The sequence below is a fragment of the Struthio camelus genome, chromosome 2, assembly GCF_040807025.1.
Source record: "Struthio camelus isolate bStrCam1 chromosome 2, bStrCam1.hap1, whole genome shotgun sequence".
In the NCBI taxonomy this organism is placed as follows: Eukaryota; Metazoa; Chordata; class Aves; order Struthioniformes; family Struthionidae; genus Struthio; species Struthio camelus.
Window position 1 is genome coordinate 169,861,479 of NC_090943.1, and position 27,538 is coordinate 169,889,016.

At 42.6% G+C, this 27,538-nt stretch overlaps 1 protein-coding gene across 32 annotated transcripts in view; it reads right to left on the reverse strand.

The window, feature by feature from the left end:
• The window catches only part of TSNARE1 (t-SNARE domain containing 1), a 482,568-nt gene that overhangs the window by 191,524 nt on the left and 263,506 nt on the right, over positions 1-27,538 (reverse strand). The window contains exon 11 of one of the 32 annotated variants that reach the window (XR_011139363.1): positions 26,867-26,944. The exons of the other annotated variants lie outside the window; for them this stretch is intronic. The gene's annotated coding sequence lies outside the window, so the exon portion shown is untranslated. Of the gene's footprint in view, positions 1-26,866; positions 26,945-27,538 lie in introns of those variants that run through there. 32 annotated transcript variants of the gene reach the window in all.

Consider the following 27,538-nt stretch of genomic DNA (forward strand, 5'->3'; position numbering starts at 1 on the left):
TGTTCCTCTTAAACTGGCCCATTTGCAATATCCTTGGGGCATCTCCTGCCCTGCTGCCCAGCGTGTGTGAACCACATATCCCAAGCACATGAAAAGGATTATCAAAGCGTGGTGTTTGTCTTCCCCCATTCTCTTCTGAGAGGTAGGAGAAGGAAGGGAAAGGAAAAACCTCATACAAAAAAAAAAAAAAAAAAAAGAAGCAAGCTTCTCTGATACTAGATGGGCAAAAACTAAATCTTGCTGCAACAGCCTTTCAACAAATATTTTTCTCTTGTCTATGGCTGGGGAGAAAAAAATGACATTCTATAAATCAAACTGATTCAGCCTAAGCAACAACAGACCAGCAGAAAATTGTTTTGAGGGCAGAAGCTATCCAGAACAGCAATTACAGACTGAGTTAGATCTCCTCTGGGACTGCACAACAGCCAGCGTGGGGAGTTTCTCTCTCCCCCTTGCTCACTTGCGTGCGCTTCTGCTCTTTTTTGTTCTCTTAAGGGTCAGTGTCATCTCAGCAAGTGTAGCACTGTATGGCATAATTAAAATAGTTGTGTTGAGCTTCAGCTTGCTAATCCTACGTCTTCCTGGGGACAATGGGCTCTAAAGCATTGCACAAACAGCGCTCATGTCCACCAGAAGCAAAACAGAGGCTCTGGAAAGTGCAATGCCTCATGCTCATTAAAAAGAGGTGAGGCCATTACAGAGGGCATCTCAGATCCTGGAACCAGCCAGCTAGTAGTATTATTCGTCACGCCCTGAGAAATAACCCAATGACATGTTCAATCTACGGTTCCATCTCTGGTGAAAATGTTTGAGCAAATTTTTGTGTGATGATGGGGGCGAGGCTGGAGGGTGAGAAGACCAAATTGCTCCGCATGTTTGAAGAAGAGGCCGGAGCAACTGCTCTTCCAGTACCGAAGAGCGGAAAAGGTGGCAATTCATTTACTGCAGCCCACTTGTCCTTGGCCACGCTAATGAGGCTACCGACTCATCAGAAACGTGATTGCTATTTATTTCAGCAATGCGCTCGAAGGAATTGGACACTCGGCCTCCGACTCACCTTATCCACCACCTCCATGTGTGACTTCCAACCGGTAGCCATCTGAGCACGAGCTGGTTTGACAGGCCGTTGCCCTGGAAAGTGTCTCTCCTCTTAGACCTCTCAGCTCATTTGAAGACATCTCTACAGCTTGTGTTAATGATAGGTGCCGTTATCTTTGATACTATGTGAAGTGTGTGGGAGGTATCATGCAGTGGCAATCGCACGTTACTGTGAGATGGAGTGTTAGTATTTTTTAGCCCTTCTCTTACAGCACACTCTTGCTTTCGACTATTACAACTGGTGCATTTAGATCAGATTGCCTGCAAGCACTCATCCCCATCACTGTCACTCATGTGCTCTATACCCCTCAGTGTCTTTTGCCCTTACACAGATTGCAGACTGTTTAAGGCAGGTATTTTCCTCGCTTTATCAGTTCTGAGTCCGCGCTGAAGGTCAGAACTGGCCTGGTGTCTCAGGAAACTACAACAGAAATGGTAGGAATAAATATTTTGCCTTTTTAAAACGCTTTGGATCTGGAAATGGGAAACACCTTAATGAATGAGCTTTTCAACAGCTCTGCTTGTAAGCAGGTATCCCCACTTCCTATCTGGGAAACAGGCATACATAAAAGTAGAAAAACCATCTTACTGCCCATGGTTTGGAACTTCAAATTAATTTGTACTTGAAATTTATTTCAAACCCAGCAGTTTATAAAAGTATGTGACTTTAGAAATGCATAAGCATATGTGACTATCATATAAGCAACATATACATGTATTTTTCTATACCCAACCACAAACATAGCCACTTGTATAAATAGTAACTGTATATATAGATCTGCTAATAATTTTCTTTTAAGATGTGTTAAATGAGCATTTGAGGCATCACAGATTGCAGAGATACAAACACAGCCTATTTCTATCTGCAGTAGCACAAAACAACGTAAATCTCAGGCTGTTTTCCTGGCTAAACGCTACAGTGGAAGATAAGCACGAACACTGATATGTTCTGATAACAGACAAGCAAATAACAACAAAAAAGGCCTTACTAGTTTTGACAACAAAAGCCACATTGATTCCATTTTATCTTCAGATTAATGGTATGATAGTTTGATTTCAGGCAGAGCAGAGACGGGAATGGCTCAGAGAAGCAATAGTCTTGAGCGGGGAACAAAGGAATTACGCAACGTCAAGGTGCCGAACAATGGAATCGTGTTTCGGAAATCTTCTGTGATGGAGGAGAGCGTGTGCATTTCCCTGTCCTTCAATGCACTTTCCATCCTTTACCCCCACCCTCCTCCCACTCCTACCATTTCCCCCGTATACTCATAAAGTCACTGGAAGCGATTTGCCAACAAAGAGGGAAAACCGAAGGGAGATCTGCAAATAACATGAATGAAGAAGGAAGTGATTTCATTACTCTTTTGAGTACAAAGGAGAACGTAAAGTCTGATCTCTGAAAGGAGTTATGCTGCAATTTTATTTCCTTTTGCTCCATGTCTGACATTGCTGCGCTTTGTGGGTACAGATGGCCCAAGCCTGCGGGAATTTATAAGGCATATTTGGAAGGCATAACACCAAAAATGCATTAGACTGCTCACAGCTAATACTCATGTTTAAACACTTCTTAGGTTGCATATTTTTTCTTACAATGTTATGGAAGAAAACATCTGCACCCACACTACAAAACCAAGTGTGCTCTCCCAGAAACAAGTTTTTCCTACTCTACCACTAAAGAAAGATCAATATCTTTATATCTTTTTTTTTGAAAGGGTTTTAAATGAGGGAATCTGGCAGGTTGCAAATATTGCTTCTATTTTCTGCTGCACGAGAACACTTTCTGCGTGATTTTGGGCAACTCATCTGCCCTAGTTTCTCAGGGGTTGAATAAAGGAGGCCATTCTGAGGCTAAATTCCTTTACATTTGTGAGGCAGTCAGACAGCATCAAAATAAAGGCATAAAAGAGCAAAAAAAAAAAAGTAAATACAGATAAGGAAATGGGTGACATTGTGGCCTGCATATACTGGAAATAAAACTGCTTAGATAAGAAGAAAGCTTCTCTCAGTAGAGCATGTACATTAGAAGTTAGAGCTGAGAGTTTTTTTTGAATTTGCCAGCCTGAGAGTGAAAAAAGAAATACAAGGCAAAATGTAAAAATTAATGCCACATCAACTGGAGAACCGTCCATCCACAGTTATCCATAGCCTTGCCAGATTTATGAGCTGCGGATCGCTTGGTCCTTTCCGCAAGGGCTGGACAATAAACACACCGATAAGATGCAATTGCCATGGACTGCGTTATGATGTAGGTACCTGCCCACCAGGAACTATTAGTCTATGCTACACAGTTATTTTATATCAGCTTCCAAACCACTCCAATGAGCCATGGGTCTCTTCAGCAACAAACTGTGAAAAGCGAGATATATGGGTTCATACAAAAAACCTAGGCAAAACTTTTCTTTTCAATAGAAATGCTTGTTTGGGGACACTAACTCTTTTAAAAAAAGAGAATAAAGTGCTTTTAATATTTACAGCTACCCTTTTTTTGTAGCTGTTCCGAACAGCAAAGCCTCCTGAGTACTGAGTGACCAAAGATATGGAAATTCATAACCAAACTCCAAGCTCAGTATCTTACATACTGACTTCTCCTTTAGTATCCTCTACTTTCTGCCCCAGGCTGCCATGTGTGAAATAATTCGAGTAGTGAGGGAAGCAGCTGCAATCTATCACACTGGCTGATACCAGCCCCGGGAAAGGTAGTTTTTTGCAGGTGGTATGTTATCTTCAAAAATAGAAACTGTGCAAAGATTATGACAAAAATCTCAACTCTTTCTACACTTTGTTTGCAACACTATTACTTCTTCATCCTGAATTTATTTCCATGAGGGTCATTTAACCAGAAGAATAAAATGGAGAAATTCATTTTCTTTTCAGGAGTGTTCTGGGAAATCAAGCAATAAGAGTAATCTTAAGCTGTCATGTATTATCAATTGCCATTCAATTATTTTATTTAAATAAAATACTGATTGCAGAGTCTGATCTGCAGCTATCAACTAAGTGATTCATTTAGGAGCACTATCTATTCTGGAAGAAAAAAATAAATAAAATTTAAAAAAAATAACTTTAGCCAAAAGGGAAAAGATGAAGGGACAAGGGAGAGGGGGAAAATGACAATATATAACATCTTTTCGCAATTCTCTGCTATGCTGCCAATTCTCAGTTTGGAAATAGCTGAAACTACTGTACTCTGTACAGAGTCTGGAGATAATTCAGTCCTCATTACAAGTGGTGTCCACAATTTTGGTGCAGGGAGGCCTCTGTAGTCTTTTACATATATCACTGAGGGTTTTAAGATCAGGTCCTCTGTCTTCAGGAACGTGAAGGTGCACAGCCCAAATCCAAGCGCTCTACACTCCGCGTTAAGCACAAGCTTAGTCATTGGGTAAATTATGCCCACAACTCTCCACGCTATGACCCGACCTACATTTGCATGACCATCATACCACAGGAGCCAGCTGCTTTTTGGCCATAACATGAATACACATCTGTTGATATCACAGAGGAAGGACTTCAGGGCCTGTGGAGAAGGCGACAGCAAAGAATGGGTTGCCAACTTTTCAGTGCAGATAGGCTTGAGAAATATTTATCTGTATTAAAGGTCCTCATTGTAGGAGATGGCTTCTGTCCCAGTCTTATTGCTCCCCACAGCAACAACACTTATTTCTGGTCATCATCTCTTGGCTTGGGGTTGGTTAAGCCTAATGCCTCAACACCACCCACGGGACACACAAGGATGAAAGGGCTGCTCCCATCAAAGATGGAGTACGGCACTCCAGGTATCTAAAAGCTGCAAAGAGTGCTAGCTCCTTGAGTCGCCATATATCCTGGGTCTACCCAAGGCTCATGTGCTCCTGAAGCACATGTCTCAGTGGTATAAACTGGGCAAAGAAAAGATACATCCTCAGTACAAGTAAATAAAATGCCCGTGCCCTTTATTCCCTGTGAGCTTCTGAAGTGAATGGTACGATCTCTGTAGACTGTGACAGATTTTGGCTCTGCGGACTGCAGTAACTAAGACCATATTGTTGACACTCATCCTCTGTAATATTTTTAGTCAATGATCCAGGCTAGTTAAAAGACATAAGTGCTGTGTAAAGGCATCTGAGGGACCATTAATTACAACTGCAGCTAAGACTTATAAAAGAAGGGCTTGACTGCTCTCATCTCCTGTAAAAATCAGACTTGCTGGAGCTGATTCTCCAAAGAAACTCTCACATGCTTTTAGTCTTTGTTCTGTATGTATGACTTTCTTTCTGAAAGCATCCATTATATCCAAAATAATTAATTTCATTGTTCACAGAATTCTCTTAATGTTTAATTTACACCCATTTGTCTTTAGTTTCTACTTGGTAATTTGCTACTATCCTCAACCTTAAATGCTTTAAATTATTCTACTCCTTTTTTAATGCTATTACACATGGTCATCATGGCTCAACTAATCACCGCTGCACTTTCTGAGCCTGCATTTGGTAAATTCCTGTAATCACTCTTCATAAATTATACTTAATACTTCTTTCTCATTTCTTTCCCTTTGGATCATCTCCAAATTTCTAATAGAAAAAGCAGCTCAAACACCTCTGCAGTTCTTACACACCTTCCTATCAGATAAAAGGTGCCAATGCCTAAGGTGGATGCTAAAGACAGTTTGTTTTACTTTCTAAAGGTTTGTATGTATTTTCCAGTTGCAAATGCTCATTTCCTGGTTTAAACTGTTGCAGTGTCTTACACCGTGCTGATGAGCCTCTATCTCAGAGGTAGCTGCATCTCTCTGGTGGGTGCCACTGGCTGAACAGTCTAGAAAAGATATTTTAGATCTGCTTCTGCAATATGTGCCCCATAAGGAGATTAGAAAGCTGAAAAATCTCATGCTGGTTACACTCACGATCCCAGAGACATCCCACCTAGAAGAAAAGTTTCCTTAGGCTCCCTCAATAAGCATAAGAGGGAGGTAGGCACCTTTGGAAAATAGTTCAGATATATGGGACTTACGTAGAAGTGAGATGAGTCTGACATGGTAGGTAGGACTGCAAAGGGACAGAGAGTCGTCTGAGCTACTACAGCCCCTCACCCAGAGGGAAAAATGTGTTTCAGAAAGGCAGTTTGAGCCTCCAGCTTTGCAGATAACATAGCTGTACTGGCACACGATAAGGTAACTATATTGAGCTGGATATCATGAGCCGGATTATGAGTGTCTGACACTCTAAAATGATATGCAACTGCTTCCTCAGAGCTTCTGCTTAGGCTGTGCTTTAGTATTGATAATGCCCTGCACTGTCCAAAATGTCATTTACTTTCTGTTGATCTGGACCAGTTCTTGAACATTATTATTGATCTTCCTTGGATGACCTTTTCAGAGGGACCTGGACAAGCTGGAAAAATGGACAGACATGAACCTCATGAAGTTTAACAAAAGGGAAATAGAAAGTCCTGCACCAGGGGAGGAATAACCCTATGCATCAGTACAGGCTGGGGGCTGATCACCTGGAAAGCAGCTTTGGAGAAAGGGCCTGGGGGTCCTGGTGACCAACAAGTTGCACGTTCACCAGTAAGGTAGCATTAGATAGAGCGTAGCCAGAAGGTCCAGAGAAGTGATACTTCCTCTCTATTCACCATTTGTGAGACCACATCCAAAGTACCCTTTAGTTTTGAGCACCTTTGTATAAGGACATTGACATATCGGAGTGATCCAGCCAGAGTAACACTACACTTTCAGGGGTCTGGAGCTCATTACCTATTTGGAGCAGCTGAGAAAAGCTGAAAGAGCTGGGTTTGTTCAACACGAAGAAGAGAAGACTCAGATGAGCCCCTAATGCTGTCTACAGTTACCTAAGGGAGGATGCAGCAGTGATAGAGCCAGGTTTCTCTCAGATGTGCATGGTGATTGTACGAGGCACAAGTTAAAACACAGGAAATTGCAGTTAGATATAAGAAAAAGAAAATTACCCTATGAGGGTGGCCAGACATGGGAATAGAGGCTCAGTGCATCCTTCCTTCCTTTCTTTTTATTTCCTTTTCTTTTCTTTTCTTTTCTTTTCTTTTCTTTTCTTTTCTTTTCTTCTCTTCTCTTCTCTTCTCTTCTCTTCTCTTCTCTTCTCTTCTCTTCTCTTCTCTTCTTCTCTTTTCTTTTTTTTTCTTTTTTTTCTTTCTTTTTTTTTTTTTTTTTTTGCTTGACAGTCTCATGACAGCCACTCCTTTCTCCTTTTCAAAATGCAAACCAACTTAGCCACTCCAGTTACATGGTTACCCATCCACAGTCAATTATCTCTCTTCTTGTAACCTAGATGACAACCAAGACCTTAAGGATCTCATTTTATTTACCTGTGCCATTTCGCCAAATTGTGGCTTGCAGAGTAACAAGGCAAGTAGGTAAACACAAGTGTCTCACCTACAAAGTAGCTAAAGGCAAAAGTGCTGGAGACTCTTCAAGGACCAGAGAGCCGAGGGTGGTAAATGCAGTGTGACACTGCTAGCCCTGGAGACAGGGCACATCTGATCTTGACTGTGAGCAAAGTCTGCATCATCAGCCTCAGGCTGGGCACAGCCAGGAGTTGCACGAAGCTCCAAGGACTGGACTGTAGGCTTTTCACAACAGGGTCTTTCCAAGTGAAATGAATCACTCCAAAATATTTCCAGAAGAAATGGATTCTATTTTTATTCTTTGGTTTTTAAGCACATGGATAGCCTCTGGAACACTAAGATAGCATCATGAATTCAGAGGAAATTAATATGTATACTATATTACATATGTATAGTATTCTCTGGGCAAGCACAGGGAATAAAGTTTACAGGCTTTTAACTGACTGATGCCTCTTATTTATAAGGTAGAAGAGGAGAGAGAAGGTACCTTTTACACACATTGCTTTAGACAACAGGGGTCCTGATGCACTACGGATAATGTCCGAAGAAGATGTCAGACAATATTAAGTTGATCACCTTGTTTCATCTTTAGAAATTCCTAGAAGATAGCAAGGAAGACTGATGTTTGGTACTATGAAGTTCAACAAAGATCAGTTCTGTTGAATTATTCAATGTCTTTGTGACAAAGTTTGGATCTACCCTGTGACTATGGGAACTATAAGGAGGATAGTTCACTTTGTGTAGCATAGTGCAGGACACCATAGCATTTCAAATATCCCAGGGCCTTGACAAAGAGCAGGCATGTTTGAAAGCCAGTGGCTTTAGCCCCCTTGAAGGTTTTAAGGTTTTGTAGTGGTAATGCTCGTTAGCATGCTGAAGCTCTGGGGAGAAAAATAAAAGAAATTGTAAAGACATTGGCAACATGGCCATCTGTTTCAAAATTACAGTCTTGCTAGACACATCTCTTGGTGCAAAACAAAATCCGGGGCTGAAACTCTTCCTTCTACCCATGACTGGCCAAGGAATGTGCCTTTACAGAGAAGAGCAAGGATATATTGTTTATTATTTACAGTAGGAGGCAGAAACCCCAAATATAACAGCCTCCCCCCCCCCTTTTTTTTTTAATTTTCTCATTGTGTTTTTACCTTTAAATGCCTGAGATTTCTCAGACTCCCTTCCTTTGTCTTTCTTCAGCTACAAATCACATTCATTCAGGTCTTTATAACCAATTTAGTCTCCAGAGCAGTTTTGGCCCGCTAGTTCCTCTTCATGTCACATTAGTTAGGCAGATAAAAGACAATTTTATCTGCTATTTTGGCCTTCACCTTCGAAAGAGGGCTGGCCATGTCCATTGTCTTTGTTTAGCATTGCCAGAAGTAGAAAACCTCAAAGGAGTTCCTCAGTAAGAGGTGGGAACAAGAAAGCGACCAAGAAAGACTACTTATATTTGTGGAAGGCCAATGGATGATCATTTTGAACTCTGGTCTTGCTTCCTTCGGAGAACAATTGACGAGTCACCTTCAAGTGATATTTTTTTCTGCACAGCTAGGTAGGGAAGACTGAATTCCTCTGGAGAAGGACCCCAAATTCTGGGGAGGGAGAACAAATGAAACAGCAAAATTTTGCACCTGTAGATGCATGTTTCTTTCTAAAAAGCAAATTGGATAGTGCTAGATATAGAAACATAACTGATACATAGCCATACACCCATAATATCTCTAATGTATAAAGATTTCTAATCCAATATTAGATAGTGTCTGACATCTCAAATCTGGAAATCTTTTGTTCATCTAAGAGCAGAACTATGAGTTATACTATTATTCAAGAGCTAAAATGATGGTTATGGACTATCAGCATGCCGCTCTCTCTTTCTGACCAAAGCAGATCTCGTTCACACAATGAATTGTCAATTCTACTTCGTCAATTTTTATTTATGTGCTGTGGTCACATGAGGGAGAGAAAACGCTCTCAGGGAGAAAGACCTAGGTCATTTAAAGAACAGAGCTGCTATTTACAGAGCACAGATGGTGGATTACATGTAGATGTCTGCTACATGTATATCTACTGCTCAGTAAGGTGGCCTGGGCTCCCTTGAGAGTCAATGGTAACCGAACTGGGCCTTCAGGGAGCTGAGTTTTAGGACTAGTTATCTTCAGACTGCCTGGACCTCATGAAAATTAACATGGAGTCTTTTGGGAAATGCCTGAAGCAACCTTAGCACTGCTAACTTTGAAAATTCATGGAAAACATCGGGTGAATTTCTAGAAGACTAGAAAACAGAGTATAGTGTAAATAAAACAAAAACAATGAATCTTTGGGAATTACAGGCCAGTCAGTTTAAAGTCAGCTCCATCCACCCAACAACAGTACTGATGCTGGGACAAGTAATCAAATGTATGATTTGCAGTTGCACAGAAGTCAGCAAGAAAATGAGCAGCAACAAGTATGGATTTGTCAAGAGTAAACTAGTGTCTTTCTGGGTCAGGGCAACACAGCTGGGGAAGAGGGGAGAAGAAGCGGATGACAAATACACAAGCAGGGCAACATGGTCTAGCTGAACGGATTGTAAAATTGGCTGGGAAACCATATTTAATAAGTAGTTCTCCATGCTTAGCTCTTAGGATGCACTGAGATGAGTTCTTCATGGGTTTGTCCTCGACCCAGAACTAACTGGTATTTTTCAGCAAGGATAGAGGTGATGGAGTAGAAAGGATGATTATTAAATATGCCGATGCAGTGACGCTCAAAAGGATTTTGAGCCTGTCAGAAGATAAAATTAGAATTCAAAATGATCTTGTTAAATTAGGGAAATGTTATAAGAAAAAAAAAAAAAAGATGAAGTCAAGTAAGGAAATTAAAAAGTTATCCTGTTAGTCATACAGAAGAGGAAACAATTTGCCAGGCAGCAGTCCTAAAACGAGCACTGTGAGGGCCTCTGGGACAACGCTGGCATTTGTGAGCCGCGGCGCTGCACTGAATTTTGAGCAAGCATCTCAAGAAACATGTGAATCACCCCAAGAAAATTCAAAAGAAAGCCATGGGAATAACCAAAGGTCTCAGAAACACAGCCCAACAGGAACAATAGGAAGCAGCATGTTTTCCAATCTGGAAGAGAGAAGAACGAAGAGAAGCCACGATAATAGTTTTCAAATAAGTAGGGCTGTTGCAAACAGGGAGCGAATAACCTCTTTTCTGTGGACACAAATTTTTAAACTGTGATGGAGGGCACTCGCTCAAGATGTTAATGATCTTGGTAGCTGATCCTGTTTTAGCACTGAGAGATGGACTTGATGATATTTAAAGATTCCCCTTAACTTGGCTCGTCTAATATTCAATGCAGTCAGTACAAATCCTGGAGGTTAGAGAGATGCGCTCTTTCAGACAGCATCCACAGCCTTCCTATCAGCTTGAGTTACTAAACTGATTAGAGCACGCACCTCTTCCTCAGCTGCTATGTGCTAAGATAAATTCAGCAAATCTTGGTTTGGCTAAACACCTCTGTCCACAGAAATAAAAAGCAAACCTCAATAAGCTTTAATCAGACTATCAATAGCAATGAAGACTTTTTCTATCATTAAATAGCAACAGATACCAATCAGACAGCAGTATCTCACCATCTCACCTTTTTAGCATGGAATAAGAGCATTTGCAGGCAGCCAAACCTAACAACAAGGTGTCATCTATATGTGAAAACAAAATGCAAACACCCGCTGCCCAAAGCCTGCATTTAGCCACTGTCTAGCGCGTCACACATAGCAGAAAAAAATACTCCTGTGCTTATTATACCAGTAGTTACTCAAAGCAGAAGTAAAACAGTTATCCTGTCTTCATTCCCATCTGTGCTAGCCCCTCAAGGAAATGCTAATGTAGATGTATTTGCATTCGTCACTCCAAGTTATTAGAAAGTTTTAAACATGCATATGTAGTCATGCTCAGCTCACGCTCCCTGAATTAAAATCAGTTTTCAGTGGACTGTTTTAAAGTCTGTTTTAATTCGTAAATAAGTCAAGTGAGGGTCTGGAACTGAACGAGGGGCTTCAGCTCTCTCTGGGCAAAACATGGGTGTCCCGAGCTCCAAAAACGAAGCACTGGGGCAAGCTGGCGGGGGCTGGGGATGTGGAAGGAGAAGCATGTGTTGGGAGCTGCTGTCAAGCTAAATATACTTTGAAAAGACCCCTGCTGAGTGAAGACTGCAGTCATTTTTTTTTTTTTTTCTTCCCTTTACGGCAGATTTGCAAATTGATTCGTTTTCCAGCACAGAGGACTCTAAGCACTGTACCCATCATACCCTAGAGTATACGTTCCAGAGTAAAATGATATATAGATATACAAATATATATATATTTTCCTTTTGATTAATAATAAGTAACATCCACACACTTACATCACACCTTGGCCAAAAAAGTCCAAGAGCCACTGAAGTAGTTCAAACGCTTCTAAAGGTGAGAGGAACACGAGCCATTGGCTTGCTTTTTGGCTGATGACAATAAGCTCTCACTATTTGATGGCTACTAATTGACAGTCTAAGCTCTCTGGTCTTTACCAACTGCTGTTCAGCTCCCACCAGCAGGACTGAGGAGAGACGAACCCTTTTAGGCCAGAGCCTAAAGGATTCTTTAAACTTGGGCTGCCTCCACGAAAAGCTACTGTCCAGCATCTCGGCCACCTGCAGAAAAACAAGACTAATGTCTCTTGTGCGGTCTGCCTCTGCAAGAAGCCAGGTCGTGTCTGTAGAGCGGCTCTGCCGTCCCAAAGCATTCAGTCAGGAACTAGACATCCCCCCTGCCCCCTTTCTCCGCATTATTAAACATTCCCACATTTCGATTTATTGGGCTCTCAGAGCGGTTTATTAATAGAGAGTGTTTCTGCCCCAATTCTAGCCATGAGACATGTGCACTGAACTCTCACCTCTGTCTGAAAGCCTCTTCGTGTTTCGTTTTGTTTCTTTCTTTCTTTTTTTTTTTTTTGGAACAAAAAATAGATTGCCATAAATTTTGCCCTTTCCTACCATTTAGTGACAGAGTGGAGCTGCCCTCAGTCACATCTGCTTACCCTGGTAAGCACATTTATAAAGCGATTTCCCATCCTAGTTATTCGGTCAGTGGCATTTCACACTGTAGCTACTTTAATGCAGCATTTTATCACTTGTCCTGTGGGCTGCTGACAGCTGCCAACTCCAGGGCTTCCTTCCAATTGGGATTTTCTTTTTTTATTTATTCATCCCCCCCACCTTTGCCTTTATTTCCAACTTCTGCTGAGGTAGTGGGTAGAAGGGCGGATGAGATGAACGCCACGACCTACTATGATTTTCAATGTACAGACATTATGATCACATAACGTGAAGTTGTGTTACGGAGCAGAAGTTAAACTTTAGGGAAGCGCAGTTGCATTTCAGTTTGCTTTTAGCCTTTTTGCTTTTCCCTGATAAATTCTCCAGTAATGCTACTGGTTTTAAATTTCCCTGCTCATCTGCTGAGCAGAAATTGGATTGTTCATCTCCCCAGCAACGTCCTTTGCATCCTTGCTTGCTGTGATCCTCCTGCCTACCAGAATGACCTAAATCAAACCAGAATAGGCTACGATCTGACTCAAGCCACAGGAAAACAGCAATTTTACCCAAGGAATGATATATGCCTATTGGCTGTTCCTGTTACAGTTCCCTTTCTGCCACACCAACATTTCAATGCAGGGAAAACACCGAACATGAGGGAAGAAGATCTGAACAGTTTGTTTGCACCAACAACGGCAGCCAGCAGAGCGAATCGTTTCCTCAGCACCGAAGAAACCGCCGGGCAGGGTTAAACCCTTCCAAGCATCTTCTGTTGTTATCTCAGGCTGAGCCTTCCTTGTGCCTTAATGGCAACTTCTAGTTTGCTCAATGGCCCAGCAAAGAGACTTGTGAGTAGCGAGATGGCATCACCACCTTGAGACTTTGTAAGATTCGAAAGGGTCTAACAACTTAAACCCTTCGGGATCATGGGGAACAGAGCACGTTCAGCCCTGGTGCGAATTTGGTGCCCGCTATGCCCGTGATGGATGCGCACGAGGCTGCTCAGCCCTGTGCTTTGAACCGTGGAGAAGACAAACAGAGCAGGTCAATACAAAGGGGCATGCAGACACCGTCTCTGCGGTACTATCGCAGTGCAATCCAGCTTTTATATGCCTTTCTCCTCCATCTCACTCCTCTTGGAAATTATATGCAGATCTCTTCTGCATTTCTCCCAGACTTTAGATAGATATACATATACATATATATATATTTGGATGTGTAAGTGGGCAGATTCACTTTTTATTTGCAGAAGTGTAGTCTGTGCATCCTTTAGGTCGTAAGTCTTTTAAATACCACAGCCACAGCAGGAAAATATCTTTTGTCAGCTCTAGAAATCTTAGCCTATTTCCAGATGTTGTCGCTAGCCTGTAAAGTCATATCACAGGATATATTACATCATTCTCCAACAAAGAATAAGACATGAGTTTCACCCTGAGGTGGCCCAGCCTTTCTATTGCTAACATTTTCACTTTGCTTTCTTAAATGAAAAAAAATAAATTCATTCTCCTGAACTGAGCTGTAATTAACATTAGATTTTTTTTTTTTTTCAATAGAATCGATTTTTCCCCTTTTCACTGCTAGTATGTACTGTCACGTTGACTAAAGGGCAACATGCCAGAATACTACTTAGGTAACCCCAATATGCCTAAATGGAAAGCTTTTCACTTGTTCAGTTAAAAGTAAGCATCACAATTAGGACACTTTTTTCTTTAATTTCATTTTCACAGATTGACATAGTTTATAAATCTATTTAGTTATGGGGTCATCACTCCATGGTTGTCAAAGCAATACTATACATCTTCTCTCCAACCATACCATGGCCAGAATGAATGGATTAAACAAACAATGTCATTATTAAAATATTGTACCATACTCTGAAGAGTAAGCAGAAAATGAGAAGGTTAAGATTGGGCACTGAAAAGTAAATAGCTAAAGATGAACGATCAAGTGACAAAAGCTTCTTAATTTACACCCAAAGTGAGAAGATGATCTGAGACCTGAGGACGACAGAAGCAGGGATGCAGCAATGTCATTCAAACAGAAAAAAAAAAAATCACAACAATAATGTTATGTCCAGATACTTCAGCTGAGAGACATCTGAGAAAAAAAAAATATTGATGGTTATGCATGTATGTCTAAGCTGGTCACGTAAGCAGCACTTCTAATACGTGGGGAGAAACAGGCGCTTCCAGATGGCAGTTCAGCTCATGGTTGAGCCGACGTCTAAATCATTGCAGATGGCCTCAAAGTGACTTTTCATTGACTACAATGGGACCTTAAAGTGACTAAGTCAGATGGAGACATCTACATTCTAGTAACCAAGGTTAGGGAAGAGCTGCCTTGCTCTGCGTAACAAAAAGGCCTAATGAGCTAAAGTATACACTGGCTGACTTGCTAACAGTAACGTCTAATCTCTATTTAAAATAACCCCTGCTGTGGACTACAGGCTATAAATAACCCAGGTCTACAAAAACTCCTGGAACTTCCTCCCTTCTGTTTGAAGGACGAATAGAGTAATAAAACCTTACATGTCCTGGTAAAATAGCTAAAATAGGACAAAACTACAAAACATATACAAGGCTGTGATTATCTGGGCCTTGCAAAGGAAAATCACGTCTCATTTGTCCCTTGCAATTCTTTAAATGAGTCGACAGGTCAGTGGAAGAGAAAAAGGAACTGCAAAACAGTTGTGTTTATTCTTTTCCAGACTGTAAGGGCCTGTGATATTGTTCCTACCTGAGGCACCCGCAGAAGGTAACTGTAATGGAGTGAGGTACGAAAAAATGTCAAGTGCAAAAGCAGATCAGGAAAAAAATAATGCTAAAAGCAGGTCAATTTTTGTCATAACAAAAAGTTAACAGCCAGTTGCCTCTCACCTTTTTGCTGGATGCCATTTTGCTTAATATACTTATTATCACCCCAGGAACACGAATCAGCGGTGGAATTAATAAAAAGAAAAAAACCCATAAATCTCAATCTAACATCATGATAGTCTGGTAAATGGATCCATGTCACCACGCAAACTCTATACAAGTGCAGAAGATTGTTTATGACTGTGATTTTTGATCTGCTCATTTTAGGGCAGAAATGTGAAACAGGACTATCAGCCAGCCTGAGATCTCTTGAACGACTTCATCTGGCGAATACGTAGGTGGAATAGGTATAGCTATGCAAGAGCACACGACACTCCGTGGGTTACAGGCTGACCCACTGACTTCTCGGAGCCCTCTGTCAAAATCTTCACTCAAGCCTGGAGGGTGGAGAATAGAAAAACCTGCCAAGACAAGTGAAATGTGGAGTTGGGACATGTCCATGGAGATGGAGATGGGAGCTGTCTAGTGAGAGAAGCAGAGTCTCTCCAACCCCAGAAGCACGGGGAGGAGTGATAGGAGGCACCTGGGCAACAGCAACCAGCTCCCACAATATCCTACAGGATGGCCAAGGATCTAAAATGGAAGATGAATCCAGGTACTTCTTGATACCCATTCATATTTGACGCCCTTGCATGCTTCCAAGGGATGAAGTAGGCCCATGTTCAGGACATGCCTGTGGAAAGCCTGGGAGCCTTGCCTGAATCTTCAGGAAGATCCCCTCTAAAGAGTTTGACTAAAAGCAGGAAAGTAAAGCTGCAGAGAAAAAGCGAGCCTTGGCCAGATCAGCACAGACTTTGCAGCACAGATCAGCCAGACTGTAAAGCCGGATTGCACCACAGAGGTGTGGGTGTAAGGCAGTGAGGGGACAACTATCTAGAAAACAGGGAAAAATGAGTTACATACATCTGGTACACCAAAGAGGTAAAGTCATCCACTGGGAGTGATGCCCTGGGCAGAAATAGACTGCACTTTCGCAGTCAGGCCTGCCAAGACTAGAAAGGGCTGTCACAAACATCAGAAAGACCTAAGCACTCTAAATAAATATGACAGTGAATGATGTTAAACACTGATGAATGCAAGTGTAAGAGGGAACAATTAAAATGTTTTGTAAAGCTCACGTGACTCTACATGCAGCATGTGAGTTCACCAGACAGACTTGAGCAGCCCAAAGAAAACCACTGTTTAATGCATCAGCGCCGTCCAAAGCAGCAAACAAGATATTAGGAAGCACAATGAACAGGCCGATAAATAATACAGGGTTGCCAGTCTGGTATCATTGAGCAGCCCTGAACTCGCTTAGAAGGAAAGAAGTAATTTATCACCATGCTAATGCAATACTGCCAGTGAGATCCCAGCACCTCTGTTTAGGAACAACGTGGCAGAGTCAGGTGGCACTTCAGTGGGACTCACGCCAGAGGATCGTGGAGGAACAGCCGCCGCCATACCTTGTCTGAAAGTCACAAACATCAGAGAGAGTGCAATGCAAAGCCATCTGCTCCACCATCCCCTCGGCTGAACCTCCCACCATCCTGGCGCCCACAGAGAAAACCCACCTGTGAAACAAACCATTGGTTTCTCAGGGCCATTCCAAAGCTATGGTGGCAGTCTTTTTGATGGCATACAACAATAGATGTACCAGTTTAACAGGCATCAGGTGAAAACTATTAGCAAGAGGTATTAATATGGTAGTGTTTAACCTAAACCTCACCACATCCATACAAAGGGCTACAGAACTAACACAGCCATTTCCGGGCAAAAGGAGAAAACAAAGGAGATCTCAGACAGAGCTACAATTCAAGTCATAAAATCACAGAATAGTTGGGGTTGGAAGGGTCCTCTGGAGGTCATCTGGTCCAACTCCCCTGCTCAAGCAGGGGTCTGCTAGAGCAGGTTGCCCAGGACTGTATACAGTCACATTTTGAACATCTCCAAGGATGAAGACTCCACAACCTCTTTAGGCAACCTATTCCAGCGTTCAACCACCCTCAAAGTGAAAAGGTGTTTTCTTATGTTAACACTGAATTTACTGTGTTTCATTTTGTACCCACTGCAAATCATCCTATCACTGGCATCACAGAGAAGAGTCTAGCTCCATCTTCTTTACACTCCTGAACAGTCAAGACTTCACTGTGGTATAATCACAGCATGCTTCTAGTGAGTGATATATTGCTGCCATTGGGATATCAGAACTCCCAATTTACCTGATACTGCACTGTCCCCAATTATGAGATGATAAGACTGTTATGACATTAGTGATACTAGTCTTATCCCCCATCTCATGCCCCACTGGAGAGCCTGGCCCAGACCTGCTCCATGTGGCACAGCTTCCAGCCACCAGCTCCCATTGCTCTCAGGCTGTTCCTCTGCCCACAGCAAAGACTATGCTCCCACGAGGTGTCCTCATGCCCAACAGTGCAGAGCAGAAGAGAGCCAGAGAGATGCTACACTCTCACTGCTTTTTCCCCCAGTAAAAGGCCAGAGTACCGTCCTGGTGCCACAGATATGGGACGAAAGGACTGAGGGCACGAGCTGTGGAAGGCAGCCTTGTGCCCCAGCGGACCAAGCCCCTCAGGTCAGACCCCAGCTTATCGCTAAAACCAGATCAGATGGAGAGTGGACTGGGAAAGCAGAGGAGTGCTGGTTTATGATATAGAGGGATAATACGGTATATTGCTAAAAGATACCCCAACATGGCAGGATCTGTTTGAATGTGCTTGTAAAATATCACATGCCTTTACCAAATTCCAAGGGGAGAGGAAAGCTGTAGACTAAAGAAATGCTGCTCTGCTTTTTCTTTGGAGGTGTTTGAAAGCCCTTCAAAATGAAACACCAGTTCATTCGTAGATATCAGCACCGAAGTCATTTGATCTATACCAAACTCCAGTAGCTGAGGGCCTATCCTGTAAGCAAACTACCTTACCCACCAGATTCCTAAAAGCTGGTGTGTGTTTGGGGGGACATTATCTAAACTTAAAACCCACTGATTTATGGCAGACTCCCCTTGGGTCTCTTTCCTACAAGGTGACATCTCAGAAGAAGTGATGAGCCTTCAATTGTGGTCCAAATGAAAGGAAGAGACTTCTAAATCTTAATCAGTGAGTTGTAAAACTGTGTGACATTCAGCCACACCTGGAGCTAAATGTAAAGACTCAGGAATAAAAGACGCAGAGCCCTTAATGCTCAGATGGGGTGACAGATGACTGGGAGAGAAATGCCTGGCTAGTTCCTTATATGCTGTTTGCATTTAAAGCTCTTTATTCACTGGCTCAGCAATTCCACTGTGGCATTTATTTTTAATGCTGTATGTTTGCAATTTGACTTTCTAATGGCAACACCTGAAGTCACCTTCCTTAACGCTTCACAGTGATCTAGATTAGAATGGACAACAGAGTAATCGGCTGAAGGAACACGGCTTATACCTGTCCGACCACTGCAGAAGATGGCTCTCTCTGTAGCGATCAGGAACACCATGGAAAGGTACAGGATTTCCCTTTATTTACTCCAGGCAAACCCAGGGTGGGAGGACCTAATCCCAGAACTACCAGCGTCCCAACACTGAGACTCATACTCATAAGCAGGAGCTGAAATCAAAGAGGCTCAGACACCCTCTTGCTGCTTGCATGGCTCTTATAAGAATGGCATTCCTTCCCTTTTCTTGATGGTCAAATATTGCATTGGTGCTACATTTCTCGGACTGAGTTTTTCACTGTGGAAATGCCTTTCAGGAAAAGTGAATGTAGTTTGGTTTGCTTCTGTTTTAACACAGTTTTCTTATCCTAGAAGGGTGCAGGGGTATTTGATGTTGATTTGTTTCACTTGAGAAGCTCAGCTCCTGAGCAATAAAAATATTAGTTGGCAAGCCCCTGACACATCATGGTGTTGCTCTTCATTTTTTTTTTTTTTTTTCATCTGCAGTTAGCAAGGAACAAGAATGAAGGAGAGTAATGCCACCAGTGACAACTGAGGTGCTTCACAGAATTCATTTTTAGAAATATTTAAAGGATAAAGCAAAATACAGGGATTAACGCTAATGGAGTGATTTGGGGGCCCCTGCTGCTTGCAGCATGTGTTAATCAAATCAGGCCGATGGACTGAAATCTGAATGGCAATATATTTATAGTGCCTGTTTAAATGAGGCTAAATATGACATTCTGCTGATTCAGTGCAGATCTAAAGGCACCTGTTACTTTGTCTTCTTACTCACCCCCCACCCTTGCTTCAAAATCACTCCCCACTGCTTCCATCCCATGCCAAGAAGAATAAGAATAAAGAGACCCCTCTAGTTTCATCTGAGCTTTGGCAAGAAAGACCCAAACCACTGAAAAACGCAGGGGCTGTGACCCTCTGTCCTCTGTGTACAGGTCCTCTGTGTATTTTGGACAATGTGGAGAGCACAGGCTGCTCCACACAAGCCCCTTCTGCTGCAATGATCTAGAACAGCCAATTTTGGAGTATGGCCTCTTCACTGAGACCAAATTAATTTCACGACGCACAAACAGGAGCTTTCCAAAGGTACTTTGGGTTACCAGAAACCTGGTCAGCAAGGAGGATAGAGAAGCTGAAAAGATCCACAAATCCAGAAAACCTCTGAATTTATGACCAGTCCCTGAAATCAACCAGGCAGACAAAGGCATAGTAGCTGCTTTCCTCAAAAACTTGTCTGCCACATTAAGATAAGCTTGTTCTTACACGAGAAAAGGGCAGTCTTTCCTTGTACTGTTCTCAAAGGGAGTGCAAGGGCTCTCAGTGCTGTCCTAGATTTAAACTCTTTCCTCGTCATCACTGCCAGCTATCTGGGCTTCCATCACGTCCTGGGGGAAAGGTGGTCACCGAGAAGCTTGACATGTGCAATGTGCTGCTGTACACCTCAGGGCTTTGAACGCAGACCCCTTTCATGACAGTAGCCAGCAGCAAACCCTAGTTCAGAAAGCCAGCATATGCTAATCAAAGTCTCCAGTGCTCAGCTCTGAGCATTGTCCCGGCTTCCCCCACTGTCGACATCTGTCTGTGAGTCCCAAGGCACTCAGGGGATCAGTCATCTTTTAAGAGCTTAACAGCACTTCGTCCAACATAGTTGATGCTCCCATAATTTTTTTTCACCCTGGGTGTATTTTATGCGTACAAGTATCTTAGCAGCTCTTTTTCTCCCTGCCCTCCATCCTGCAGCCTCATCTTCATATCCCAAGATTTTTCAGAGGGCAAGAAGTTATCTCGCTTGCTGACAGTGCAATCTGCCATGCGCCCTCCGAGAGACAGGCTGCTATCTAGCTTCTCTTGATAAAGCCATGATATCCTGGGCTAAACTTCAGAGCACAGCTAGCTCCCCCTGTAGGGGAGAGCTGCCTTCAGGTACAAATGATGGTTAGTATTTTCCTTGAGCTTCATCCAAGCTGGGTAGATGGCAGTGTGTTTTGTGAACAAGAGTAAGTTCCATCTGCCTAGCATTTCAAATAAGGGGAGGAAAAACTAAAAAACAAACATGCGAGATCTAGTATTTGGATCTCACATCACAGCATGCTCAAAAGGGAATTTGATGCAGAACGGTAGAATGGGTAGCATTTTAACCCTGGCACTAATACGTTTCCCTGGTCTTACGTAAGGCATTTGCATTTCTACAGAGCTCTCCTGGCAGTGAAACAAGCCATAATGTCTCAGTTTCCCCGGTTGTGAAAGGTGGATACAAGAAATGTAAGATAATGTAAGAAAATGCGCATTGATGTGCACACGCAGCCCTGTCTGCTGCACACACATGGAGAGAAAGAAGTCTTAGACATTCACGAGATTTCCTATAGCGATCCAGAAAGAAAAGGCCTATTTAGCCCCTTACAGCTCAGCAACAGATGTTCAGAGCAAAGCTATAAAAGCCAGGCTGGATATGGAGAGATCTTTGTCCCAAAAGCTCCCTGTCTCCCCTTCTTCAGCAGGGATCCCTCGCTCTTAAGTCAGCAGATAATTCAACTCTGTGCAGAATAATCGGACAATATCAGCAAGAGGACAAATTAAAAAAAAAAAAAAAAAGGTGTATTTTAACACCTACATAAGTAAATGGGCTTTTTCTTTTTTTTAAAAAGGCCACTTTCCACTTCCTTTCCTAAGTAAAGTAACTGAACTTTCTCTAAATGTTTGACTCCAGTGCCTCTACATCCCACTATTTCTGCTGGAGAAGACCACATAGGTCTGGATTCTTCTGAAAGTATGAAACTGGATGTACTTATTCTTATTGTACTTATTATTGTGCTTACTTATTATACTTATTTTGAGTACAAGTAAGTATACTTGTTGTAAGTATACTTACTGTAAGTATATTGTAAGTATATATTGTACTTACACTTACTTGTACTTTTATATTCAGCACCAACACAATCCTCTTCTTGACTCATAATGAATAGCTCACTTTCAATATAAATATATGCAATACAGAAGTGAGGACACTCCATCAACTCAGATACTTGTATGATTACTACATTTCCAGGAAGGAGAGGAATATGTAAAAGCCACTATGTTTTGGTGTTTGAGGTTTAACATTTAGGGCTAAAACATATACTTCTGCAAGTTTTAGGCAACTACCAACACCCAGTAATACTAAGCACTAGAAATGTGCTTTGCAAGGCAATGAACATTATTCAGGCTTCTCAGAGAACTTTTATGCTATCCATTCTTTGCTTCTTTTCTCTACTGGAGTAATGAATTGATAAATATGGCAAGAAAGCTCTCATTCCAACAGACTCCGTTAGGATCTATTCCTGTTCTGTCCTCAGAAAGGATACATCCATTTGGGCTAATCCAGTAAGATCAACAGTCATAGCAACATATTAGCACTCTGTTGAATCTCACTTAATAAATCTCTGCCCTTAGTAATGGTCAGATCATGCTGATAATGTCTATAGGACTTCTGGTGAGCTTGGTGTATGAGAGGGACATTGTGGCAGTAGAGAGCACAGGCAGAGCAAGTTCATACTAGCTTCTCAAGGACTCAAATGAAATGCTTGGCAGAAGAACGGGGAATAGGGCTGTACAAGAGACGTGTAGTTCGTTACAATTGACAGTTGGCAAATTGGTAAAAACGCAAAGAAGTCACCTAATAACTTTAGGAAAGAGCAACAATGTGGCAGAGTGCTTCGATATCCTTCCAAAGTACACAGAGATCCCCAGCCTTCAAACAACAGCTCAGAAAAGCTTAGCTTCTGGTCCTGCATTCAGGATGTTTCTGGGTCTAATCTAGTACTGGACGTTCCCATTTCCCTCTTTTGACTATAAAGAGACTCTAGGCAACCAGGTTACGGAGAAATGCCTACCCTCCGAGTATCTGCATCTGAATCTGAATCCCACCATGGAGCACCTACCGTTCCAGCCACGCTCTCAGATATTTCTGCAACAATCTATAGACCTAACAGCTCTGTTCACCAGAACAGCTAAGGGCAAGTCCAATGGCTGCTCATAACGCTAGACTTATTGTCCACACTCGTAGTACGCAGACTCAGGGCCAGATGGAGCATGTGGATAGGCTGCCCATTGAATGCCCACAGGGTAATGACATTGAGAGGACACAGACCCCCTCATATGTGCATGACTGTCTCAGATACTGCTTTCTCAGAGAGGTGCAGACATGCTTTCACATGCACCAGCTTTTACTGACTTGCACCCATCCACCTGACGTAGGAAAGGATGCTGACATCCTAATATCTTAACTATTCTCCCAAAAAAGTGATAAGCATGATGTGAAGAGGCAACCAAGGCATGAACACCTGCCTGCGGTGACAAGTAATGGAAGAGGAGAGAATAAGTAATGGAAGAGGAGAGAATGAGAATTACTCAGAACCTCATGAAGGCAGGGACATAGAGATGTCTTGGCTATAGGCTGAAGCAAGGTACGAGCTCTTGGTAACCCTCAGTGCTGCAGTCAGGAGGAGAAGAGGGAATAATGGGATCATAGGATCACAGGATAATTCAGGCTGGAAGGGGCTGCAGGAGGTCTCTATCCAACCTCCCACTCACAGCAGGGACAATTGTGAGGTTGGATCAGCTTGCCCAGGGCTTTATCCAGCTGGGTCTTGAAATCCAATGTAACAACTTTCCTCTTACAGGGCAATTCATATCCCTCTCAAACACACACAAAAAAAGTTGTGTTTCTTCGTAACACCTCGGTGAGTCTTAACAGTCTTTTTGCCTCAAGTGTGCTATCTGGTAGTCTCAAGACTAAGAGAACAGAAGACCTCAATGTGGGGAAGGAAATAACAGCCAGAGGGGCACACCAGGAAGATGGATGGTGAATGGGGTTTATAAACCTTGGCATAATGGGATGGGACCCCAGAGGGACAAGGTGGGAACACAGAAAGCCTCCAGCTAAGAAGGGAGAGAAGGGAATATCGGGACCCAGGGGCACTGGCAGGACTGAGGGAGAGGGTAGAGCCCCAAACATGCAGGTGGGCACGGAGGAGTTAAAGGGAGCCCCGGAGTCAGTAAATGGCAAGGGAGAAGATGCTTTTGGGGAGGATGGGAACACAGAGGTGCAACAGGTTGTTTAGACAAAAACTACAAAGCTAGCAAGCCCCTAGTTGAGAAGACTGAGCAAGCCTCTAGCTGGGAAGAGCGTTTGTGTGGGCTTTCTGCTAATTTTGTCTCCTCCTTCCTGCTTTTGAAACTGGCACAAAAATATAGCTCTATAAAATCCTCTTACGTAAAGGGATAGATAATTAAAAGTATTAAAGAATACCAGTAGAAAATAAGTCTGCAAAGTGCAGAGGAAATAAAATAATGCTGTCTTCAGTACTGGCCTCCAAAATTTGTCATCCACTATTAATACTGTTAAGATTGTCTGTGATGTTTACTCTAATTTCTGTAAGAATATTACCGTCAAGGCTAATTTATGAAGAACCAGGCACCTTTTGGCAAAGAGGAGGGAACGTGAACTGGGCCTCACTGCGAAATGTGGATTTTAATTGCCTTCTCCGTAAGGTCTTTCCTTTACACTGACACTTGGCTCACCCTTGTCTCCCCCAAGTTACACACGAAGGGCTGACTCCCTCTCAAACCAGTCAGGATGGGGTGGCTTGCTCCAGGGCTTTGCCACATCAGCTTTTTCTATTCAGGACATAACATTAGATAAAAAGATCATAAATGCCCCCAGTTCAGAATGTGGGAACAACAGGTTAGCAAGTGTATATCACAGTCAATGGGAAATGGAGATTTTGGTGATAAGAATACTCTACACTTCCATAATACTTCTTTCCCACTGAGTTAAATGACTTTATGGATATTAGTAAAGCCCTACAGATGCCATCAGGAAATGGAGAAAGAAGCTTTCTTACTGTACAATCAGGAGCTCTGAAGCAACTGGCTACTGCAAAAAGTGATTTCACGTTAAAAAAGAAATCAAAAAGAAAGCATGGTGCTCCACCCAGGAGGGCACAAAGTCAGATCTGCGGTAGCAGCCCTTGCGAGCGATGCTAGGGGATCGGGGCTGGTTGATGAGCTATTGATCTGCATAGTTATCAGTCAGTACTGGAGAGTGAGTTGCTCTAACATAAGTAATAGGTGAGAGTGGTAATTCCCCTTCAAGGCAGCAAATTGCATTCACAAAAATAATTGTATGGATGAGTTTATACTGCCTGTAATATCAGAGATAGGAGCAAGGTATTACCGTTAGTGAGACAGTCATCATCTAGCAACAGAAAAGTAGGCAAAAGTGCAGTAAATTGAGGAGGAAAGCAATGCATCTTTTTAACAAAGGATATATTAACACTCTAGCGAGAATTATAGAAGCTATAATATTTCATCAGAAGCACTCCAGATCGTTCTCCAGCTCTCTACCTTATCAATGCACATTGACAGGTAAGATACGAGCCTTTAACTCAGCTCAAGTTCTACGCACGTGTAGGCAGATATGTGTCTGTCTGAAATTCAGTTTATTAGCAAATAATTTGTGTGTTAGCACTATTTTCTCCTTCTGCAGAAGAAATATTTCACTTTTAGTATGTGGTAACGTCCAGCCCTATTCAGCAAAGCTCTTAAGACATATTTAAGCGATTTGCTGAATCAGGGCTTCTATTACTAGCTCTTTCATCCAAACTCACTGAAAGGACGAGTGTATGAAGGGTGTAAGGGGAGACTCTCTTTGACAATAACAGTCTTTGGATTAGGCACTGCGAACTGGAAAAGGAAAAGGAAAATTCTCTTGCATAGCAGAAACTTTTACAATTTAGTTAAAAGCATTTTACCATACACAGCATTGCCCTGCAAAGTGAGACCCCAGGTCATAACCCAAACGAAATACTAATTGCAAAAATATGCAAGCTCTGATCATTTCCCAGGGGAAAAGACGAAATACACTTTTAGCCAGTTGCTATTATCGTTATAATGACACTAAGAAAAAGTTTGGACTTTTGCAAGTAGTCCTAGCAAAAATGATGTCTGGGCAAAAAGGACAATTAAAGAATATTTCACAGTGCATTGCCTAGTCCTGTTTTATTGTCTCTGCATCTGGATTCATTGGATTTATGTGCCAGATGGGTGTCTATCAACATACTTACAGCATTTACTAAAAAGTGGAAACTGAAAGAGAAGGAAATAAAGCAAGAACTCGGTGTGTGTCTGTCCATGATTTCTCTATGTTTGCTTTTTTAGGAGGCAACTGCTACCTAGTCCATCCTCCAGGATGTGGCCGAGCTGTCGATACTGTGTCGGCAGCAACAGGAAAAGGACCCTGACTCCTGAGTTTTTGGTATGGGCTGGTTGAACGCCACATCACACAAGGCTAGCACCCTCCAGAACAGACTGGCTATGCTCACGTTGCATAGCACTCAGGCTGGATCCCCTCTCAGCCCTGTGTGGTGCCTCTCTAGCCCTGAAATACAATCCTATTTTGTGTGTGTTTCCCTCCGTACTGTGTGCCAGATACCATGAGAGAGCAGTTTCAGAGCTTATTGGAGCAATTTTCCTCTAGCATGATGTGGAAGTTTCTCTAGCATGATGATGCTACGGGCTCTAGGACATGGCAAAAAAGTATAGGGCAGTGTAGGGCATAAGACCCATTGGGGAAGTGCCAGGAAATTGTTCTGGATGGAAAAACAAACTTAAGGCAATATGGGATCATACTGGCTAGCCGGAGAAGACCAAGAAGTAAACTATCAGCGATTCGCTCTGGAAAGAAGTAAGGCTGTGTCTACACTGGCACGTAGTGCAGACCAGCAGCATTGGCTGCACAGAGTAAAACTGGTGGTGCTAAGGACCCAACATCCAAAATATCTTCAAGGAGTAGCTCAGGATCTCTCTAGCCTGTTCCTAAGGACTGAATGACTATTACTGGTTACAGTCCAGGAGGTGTACCCTTGGAGTACATCTTCTGTTGAAGTATCTCCAAACAGAATTTAGTTTGTGAGCTCTGAGAGCACTCTGTGACGTGAACTAAAACACAGGATGTGAGGACAACTGGAAGATTCCCACCAAAAGCGCGTATCCCATACAAACTAAAACATTAATATAGACACACCTTAAGTTGACATGCTCCACAGAGAAGCCTGGAAGTGAACTAGCACATGGTCAGTGTGGACGGTTGGGAGAGCATGACCTGGAGGGAAACAGGGAGTTAGTCAAATTGGCAGTGAAAAAACTGAAACAGAATTGGCCCTTTCAGGACTGACCCTTTGAAACTCCAGTATAATCTTCCAGTGCCGAATGGCATGACACTGGTGGCTCGGAGGCAAGAGTCAACGTGCTAAGGATGTGGAGGTTGTCTATGAAGGGTTTCGATGTGGAAAGGAAGTAATTTAGGCTTGAAGCAGTGGATAAGATGCGGAGACCACAAGGGGACAGAGGGGGTGAAATGGGCAAACCAACACGCTAGGAAAATAATCTCTGTGTGTGTCTGCTGGGATGGGCTGCTGTTTGTTCTCAATACTGGCTAAGGCTTCTCTACACTTTCAAAAAGGCTCAGCTGTTATTTTCACATTTCCTTTGTTTTGCCCGCAGGCTTGCACATTTTCCTGAAGAATTTACCCTTAATTTACCTTATTCCACCTCTTCACTACATGTCAATGAAGACTAAAGAAAATTATTGTAATCAGATCATCAAATCAATCAGTCTACAGCTACGGGGCACGCTGAGACCCGTTCTCCGGCCCTGAAGCAAACAGGCACACGCGTATCTGCATCCACGCTATTT